The sequence below is a fragment of the Malus domestica genome, chromosome 06 (assembly GCF_042453785.1).
Source record: "Malus domestica chromosome 06, GDT2T_hap1".
Taxonomy (NCBI): domain Eukaryota; kingdom Viridiplantae; phylum Streptophyta; class Magnoliopsida; order Rosales; family Rosaceae; genus Malus; species Malus domestica.
In genome coordinates, this window is record NC_091666.1 from 14458780 (window position 1) to 14467594 (window position 8815).

At 36.9% G+C, this 8815-nt stretch overlaps 1 pseudogene; it reads right to left on the bottom strand.

The window, feature by feature from the left end:
• Positions 1–6290: 6290 nt before the first annotated feature.
• On the bottom strand, positions 6291–8479 carry LOC103407081 (subtilisin-like protease 4; annotated as a pseudogene).
• Positions 8480–8815: the final 336 nt, after the last annotated feature.

An 8815-nucleotide genomic window follows, 5' to 3' on the forward strand; every position in this document is an offset into this window, starting at 1 on the left:
TTAATTTAAGGATATCCCACAAGATTGTTATCAAACAAATATTGCTTGTTAGCACACAACCCCAAATCTTTAACATGCTTAAGATTTGTCTTTCTTTCCAACTACATCTTATGGAGTCATGAAAATATTGGAAGATCTTCTCATTGACAATCATATTGTTTTAGAAGTATATATCCTATATATGGGTAATAGATAACATCTAACGAACTAAAACTTATTCGAGTTCGTTCTTCTCCTAATGGAGAAATACATTATCTTATGATGCTATTTTCCTTGATATCTTTCAAGGAAACTTATCTAAAGTGTTACCTTTCTTGGATAAAATCTAAGGAGGTAAATACTTTAGATGTCTTACTCATCAACTTACATTACTTGAATTCTTTGAAACATTTTGCAAAGTATTCGGACTTGTGTTTATTCAAAATAAACTATAGTCCAACCGAGAGTGATCTTCGGTGAATGTCAATCAACATGAGTAGTATTATGTTTGTGGACAAGTGCCACTAACATTTAAGTGAATTAACCTCAACAACTTTGTGATTCTTTCTTCTTTCCAAAAGAATAAAGATTCGAACATTTCGCCTCCATACAATTTTAACAAGAAGGTATTGGATCCGGATCTAACGATCCAAAGCGTCCATTTATGACCAACTCGTAATTTATGTTTTAGAGGTATCACAACTTTAGTTGGGATTAGTCACTACCTTGCAACCTTTTGGGTTTTAAGCATCATTATTTTCTAAATAGTTAACACTACCATATTATCTCTACTATAGAGATAATTAATTAGATTACCATAATCCAATCATTGATTAATAAAGAACATTGTTTTGTCAAACAAAACATTTATCCATTTCACATAGTGACGGAATTTAGTTCCTTAAAATTGGAATATAAAGACAATCTATGTTTTTCCAATTTCTTTGGTAGTTCATATGAGGAAGTAAGTACCATCTGCTTTCGCAGAGATCTATATTTGATTCACGTTTCCGAATGTGAAGCACCTTTTCTTCACTCATATATCTTCTACTTCTTATTAGTCACACTTTTACAACGATTTGTAAAACATAGTTACTAATACGGAATCAAGCATTCAAGTAGAAGAACCAACTGTTTTGAACTATTCAAGAACAATTTACAACACCTTCGAAAGGTGTGTTCTTGACACTTGCAAGACATTTCTTGCAAATACCCCTTCCAATATCCATCCTTTCATAAAGAAAGTTTGTTCCCTTGGAGTTATTTATCTTCTTTATCTGACTTCTCCTTTTGACTACAATAGTCATGGTCCCTAAACTCCCACTATCTCTCTTGAAACCTTTTTCAATTGTGTTATACACATCAAACATTTTGGAGAGCATGTGGTTATTTTTCACTACATAGTTTACAATAAACTTAGTGAACGATTAGGATAGGGAAACAAAGGTGAAGTCCTTGCCTAGTTTCCGTCTCATTAAGTGGTTTTATCACTTCAACACTTAATGATTCAAAATCATTATAAATCCATGTTAATGGACTATTTTTGTCAACCAACCATTATGTTCTAAACATAATTACAAACTTTAAAGAGTTGTACAAGGCAACTCTTATTTCTTCACACAACAAATTGTAAGTGAAGAATCATGGCACATAAAGTGTCCATGCCTTTGTGCTTTCTTCTCAAGTTCCTTGTTCATGTAACAAAGAAACAAGCACTAAGTGTTTGCATTGACTAAGGGTTGTTCAAAGCAACTCCTATTTCTTCATACAACAATTTGTAATTGAAGAATTATGACATTAAAAGTGTTGTCCTCTTTATGATAGACCTTTTCTAACATATTCTTCCAATGATACATTATCAATAGGAAGATTGTGAGGATGAGACTACTTAGGTACATTTACAAGCCATTAAAGACAATCTATGGTTTTGTAGTACCAAGTCCGTAAACTAAACGTTCGGCTTTTATTTGTCAAGTGTTGGATAGCGTTTGCAAATATATTGGTAATCAAATACATAACGAATATAAATTGATTGATTTTAAGCCATTTGATTCAGGGTCTTTAAATCAAATAGCACCACCCACTATTTTTGGCAAATTCCATATCACTCATTGGAATTCGAGAGTTTTGGATGAAACTCCTAGTAGGTTATGGGAGGCTCACTATTACCAAGCCCACCTCAGAAGAACTCCATATTGGCTAGCAACAATAATAATGAGAGAGTACGCTTACTCATTTGCAACTAATGCAAGTACCCATCTCGTTTGGCCTCTAGAGAATGATGCCTCAGAAGAACTCCATATTGGCACCATTGCACTTAGTTAAGTCATTCCCACCATGCTAGTTCAAGTAGGGGTTCAAGAATGGCCTCAGAAGAACTCCATATTGGCCACACTCGTTGCCTACCTTTCACTTCATCATGTGTTTATAGGCTTCTCCTGAATGTAAGCACATACTTTGCAACCCCAGAACTGGACGAATACATTGTACGAGTCACAAACGATTGAAGCCCACCACGGTGGAAGGCCACGAAAGAGTGTTCTAAGCACTCTCACGCTTATCAACTTAATATTGATTTGGTTGAGGGTTTTAGGTCTCATCACATATAAATATTCATTTTAATCTCTATTAAAACAATTTTGGTCCTCTTACAACTATTGGTCCATCTCATTGTTTTAGTTGTACATAATACTCCCACTATGCTTATAAAACGATTTTTAAAGCAAGAGTATATGATACTACTAACATAAACTTTGCATTCATTTGATGGACTATATAGTTGCCTTAGGGCCTAAGGATGATTATGAACCTTTGTTTAGATTCAACACGAGCCTTGTGTTGAATCTCGGTCTAGGAATGGTGATTGATTTTAGTTACGCGTTTAATCACATTAAGGCGTGTTGTCTTATGGGCGTTGGACCCAACTACTTCATTTTCATGCATATCATATAAAGCAAGAAAGAAGTACTTCAAAGTAAAGGTGAGCTTATGCTTATTACAACATTTGCATATAACAAATTACTTTAAAGTAAAGAAGAGCTTAAGCCCTTTTACAACATTTGATCAAATCAAATTACAACCAAAATCTAATCTACACATTCCCATGGTTCAAACAAATTTGAAACGCCTTTCACATAGCTCAATTATATTAGGCTTAGGTTCATAATCACCCTTTAATTAATTAACACTTTAACTAATTAAATTGAATGCAACATTTTCATTTGGTTTTTGTATCCATAAAATTGATTTAAATGGAGCTAAACAAAATGAAAATCCAATTCTCATTTAAAGAGACAAAACAATTTTGTTCTCATCCTATTTGGGCCATCATGCAATTAACCTCAACTTTTGGGCCATATTGCAATAACAAAAACTTTTGGGGTCACTTTGTACAATAAACAAAAGTCACTACTTCATGTAAATACAACTAGAACCCAAACTTTTAATAATGCAAAAACTTCATTAAAGGAACAAAACAATTTGTCCTTTAGCGCTTTTGGACCTAAACGTAAAAACGTAAACTTTTGGGCCAAAGTGCAAATACACAAAAGTATCAAAACTTTATGTAATTGCATAAAAGCCCCAAAAGTACCCCACTTGAAGGGGTGGCCGGTTTTGGAAGGGATAAGATTGGTGTGTGTGTTGATTTGTGAGTTTTGTCAAAAACATGCAAGTGTATGTAAGATAAGTTTTTGAAATAATTCAATCACAATTATTTCAATCATCATTTATACAAATATCTAACACTTTAAATACATGATAAATCATTTAAAAACATATCACATAAACTTTATGAAATAATTCAAAACTTTGAATCAAAACACCAAACCTTTTTGTTCTTGGCAAGAACATCAAGAACAATGAAGAACATCCATGAAAAACCCAAATTTTTCCATGAACTTTTTTCACCCAAAAACATTCCAAAACCATTCTTACTTAAGGGAAATAACATCTAACCAAACTAGGGTACTTAGGGGTTCCAAAGAACACATTAAAACACTTTTAACAAGTCAAACAAGAACCCAAAAATCCACCCTTTGGATTTGGCCGAATTTTCCCAAAAGCATGGCACCAAATTTTAGCTCCAATATTCATGCTCATATGAACAACATCTACAACATTTGAGATGGCAAATTTTCCAACAAAATTTACATTCAAAGAAGCAAGAATAAAGCTTGTAACAATTACAACTTTTAGATCACATACTATGAACTACAAAACCCAAAAGGATTCACCAACTACTAGACCTAGGCTCTGATACCACTTGAAGGAAATATTTTGGGAAAACATGTTCATTTGAGCAACATCATATAGCATGCAATTAACAATTAAAGGCGGAATCATGCTTGTATGCACTCAAAAACAAAACATTACCATGAAATTCAAAGCCTAGTAGATTGGTGAACCAATTAATCAACTCAAAACAACGTGAGTTGAAATTAATACCTTTGTAGATTCCTCTTTGCATAAGCAAAGGCTAATCACCCAAAGAGATAGGGGCCTTCATTCCTTGCTTCTTAGATCCATGGATTTGGATGGAAGAATAGGTTCTCCAAGTTCCCAAAATTGAGAACCTCTAAGTCTCTTCACCAAGGTTAGATTGTAGAAGAAATGAGTGACCTTGGAGTAGTAGGATTGCTAGATGTACCCTCCAAGGTGTTGGCCTCTTTAGAGAGAAAATGGAGAGACAATTCTCACCAATTTTCCCCAAAAATAAACCCTTTTAATCCTTAATGAATATTTGGCTATAAAGTCCTTTATATGGTCACTTCTTTAAGTGACCTAAAGAACCAAAACCCTAATTCATCACACTATGGCCGGCCATTTAGGGATTTTTGGGCTTTTGGGCCTTTGTGAATCTTTATTCATTAAATTGTCATACAACTTAAGTTAATGGGCTTGACGTTCGAAGCCCATTGGGCCTTAAGGTCCAAAACTATCCCGAAGTCTTTAACGAACTTATTCGTTTGATTAATTAACATATTAATTAATCCTTGCCATAAATAAATGATTAAACCATTTAATCATTCTTACTCATTTCCGTTTAATCTCCAATCTCTACCTTTTATGGTGTGCGATCCATTAGGTTCCTTTTAGCGAGGTAGTGGGCGATTAAAACCATTTTACATCGATTGTGAATTGAAACTATTTTCAATTCTCCCTTTAGTGATTACACACGTTTAGGGCTTCCACAAACCATGAGTGACACCTAGCAGCATATCATGGTTACCCAAGCTAATCAGAAGAGGTTAGAGAACCTATTCAGTTCGGGATTACAAATGCAATACGGTCTTTCTCTAATCTAATACTCTTGACCACATTGTTTGGTTTGATAGTTTATTTTCTCATGTCTACTATCCAATGTGTGTCTTGTGCTTATATGATTACCTTGAATGTGATTAGGAACGCATTCCCAAATCTCATTCATACTCTGGCCAGAGATTCAAATCATATCAGAGAGTATTCTCCCTCAAACGGTTTGAAGGTTAGAGATCCCTTGTTGCGCATTCACTTGTCTCCATAGCTAAGTGGCTTGACCCCAACGATGCCGTGGACACCCTCCTGATGGAGTGACTTTGACATAATCAAAGATCAAGGACTTAACCACAAGACAACTATGATGCCTCAGGTCAAAGGACTACTTTGCATTATCCCAACCATGAGTTCTCATGTGACATGGAATATGAGAACTCTTCGTTAATCGCGTTCAGTGAACTCATTCTCTATTGAGCACCTACCGTACTTGTCTTGATGTCACACACACCAATGACTCGAGACTAATCACTCTCCCTGAGAGAAGACATAGTACGTACTGATCTTAACGGACTGTCAATGCCCAATTGGCAATCCTATGATCAGGAACGTTTAGGATGTGTCTACGAAAGAATGGTCTCATGAATCTAACTTCATTAGATTACATTCTCCCAATCACATATTCCTTGGACTTTATCGTTTAAGCATATAACATTTATATGAGACGGCTCAAACAATAATCTATGCCCTTTATATGTTAAACTAGATTAGTTTAACATGTGAAATGTCCGTAAAGTATCATCACATGATTGGCTTTAGGGCACATTTCCAACACTAATAGTGGTTATAAAGCAATTGTGATTGTGCCAGATGTCATCATCAGAGTGATGAAGCTGTAATACTTGTAATACAGTTGTTAGTATAGCTGTAATTAGGTGAAAGTAGTTGGGAAAGTTGCTATATGGTTGGGTTTGTAAGAAACAGAAAACAGTTTATGAAATAATATCCAAGTTCTTTTGTCATTCTCTCTTTTCGAGTCCTCTCATGGCCTCTCTGGGTTAAGATTGATCGAGGGATCTATCACACTGTAATTTAACAGAAACCGGACTCCTAACAAGATATTTAGCAGAAACCCATACCCATGCTAGAAATCCTCGAGTGAATTCACCAGCTTTGCCTTTTGAACCAAACGGATGAATGTCACTGAGAACTAACATCTTTTGGTTCACTTTTGCAAAGTTAAGTGTTTTTGGGCTTGACACTCACATATACTCCTTCTGGTGCATTAACCTTGACTGCTTAAGATGAATATGCCTCGCGAACATTTGTAAGAGTTCTAGTGAATGTCTGAGATGGTCCCAATGTGACAGAAAATGAAGGATAGTTCAGCTCTCTTTCAGGTATGCTCGATACCTTTGAGCCCTGTATTTGTCGGTGCGCAATGATACTTCATCGTCTTTGTTGCCCAAGCCACAAAGATAAGGGATATAATCATCTGGTTGAATATCATAAACTAATCCTGGATCATTTGCCTTTGATGGATTGACATGGCCAGCACTGGTGGCTAAAACATCTGCAGGCTTAAATGTTTCATCAAGAATAGGTTTGCCTTCCAAATTTAGAAGGTAAGTAGAAATCATTATAGCAGATTTAATGGCAGCTGGTGACCAGCAAGGGTGAGAGCTCTTAAGCAAAGCAGCAATTCAACTGAGATGCGGACATGACATTGAAGTTCCAGAAATTATGTTGAAATTGACCTTTGAGTTTGTGGTATTGTCAACAGAAAATGGCCATGCAGCAAGAATGCTCACACCTGGTCCAATAAAGTCTGGTTTCTGAATACCTGGATTTGCCAGCTTAGGGACTCTTGAAGAGAGGGAAGCAACAGCCAGAGTAGATGAGTCTCTGACTGCAGTTCCTCTGAATAAGATTGTTGCTGCTGGTGTTGCGCTCACATCTGTTGCAGGAAGAACATGAACATCAGCTGAAGTACTCACACCATCAGTTTCTTCATTAAAAAGAATCATGGCAGCCCTCTACTGTTTTTCACCTCTCCCTTAACAATTCTTCTTATTCCTCCCCCTTGCTCACACAACTACCTTGCCTTTAACAAGGAGACCTTTCAGGTATCCTTGAGCGCACAGTGCAGAATCATTACCATTTATCCAGCATAAATAGGAGGCATTAATGTTGAAGGGAAATCTCTTGGCTCAATGAGAGATCACCATCAAATACTTCTTCATTTCCAAGCTTTGTTGTGGCTACAATATGCCTGTCTATGGTGCTTGCTCCAACTGTTAGGATCCAGGGGGCTTCATTAGATATTGTGCCGTTAAATGGGCCAGAATTTCCAACTGCACAACTTACAAATATTCCTTTTTGGATTGCCGCAAATGAGCTGATTGCAATGCTGCCTCGAAAAATGGAACTGAATCTTCACCAAGGGAGATTGAGATCATGTCAACACCATCCTGAACAGCTGCTTCAGGTGCAGCTAGTATATTAGCCTCTGAAGCACCCCTTGTACATTGCTAGGTAGGCATGAGGTGTGATCCCAATTGCCATACATTTGGCATGTCCTAGAACATCAGCATTCTGCACAAAAGCACCAGAAGCTATGCTTGCTTTGTGTTTCCCATGTCTGTCTATATCAATCGGTTCCTCAGGCTTCTCTCTTTCAGGGCCTCAGCTGCAATATTGAAAGCCTTTGGACCAATTAATTTGTTGTTGCAGTCTGATGCATTAAAGTCACACCTCCCCTTCCATTTAGTGGGTGGAGGTGGAATTCCTGCACCATTACATGAAGGATGGATGGGCTCAATTCCACCATCCAGCACTCCAAGATCACTCCCTTCCCAAAATTTGAATCCTTCCATATTCTGGTTTGTTGGTGCAGCCCCATGGGTGTGTGTAGTTTTCCGATGAACTACTCTTTTAGGATGTGCTGCCACAAAGCCATCCATCTCCTGCATTGCTTTTACTTCGTCTTGAGTTGGTCTAGCAGCAAAACCACTAATCACTTCTTGGTACGAGTAGACATGCGTGGCTATTCATCTGCGCTTGCCGTGGTAACGGGCAGAAAAGATTCATGCCAGCTCTTCAGGTCTTCTATTTGAGCAAAAACTCTGCCCTCTGGTTGCCTTACATTGACAATGTACGTCTGTAAATTGCTTGGTTTAATGGTTGCTAGTGAGAGCTCATTTTTCCGAGCCAAGAAAATGAGAGTAAGAAAATGGATCACAGCCATGGTGAACAAATCTCTATTGAATGAAGTCGTAAGGACATTAGAAGATGCATGTGCTTCTGTTATGAGTTGATAGTCTCAGGAAAGCATCATATATGGTTGAAGGAAGCAAAGAATTGGCCGGCATTTTCACAGAAGCTTAGCAATATATATGTTGGAGCTTTATGGTTTGGCTCCCAGTAAACTTTTTCCTATTCTTGCCTTAATATTGTCTTCTGTCCCACGGAGAACTTTATTTGGAGAACTTTATTTAGTGATTCTACTTTTCCCCAAGGCGGCAAAACGGATCTGTGCAAGTTTTATTTTTACTTCAAGTGGTAATGCTTTATTTGCATATCT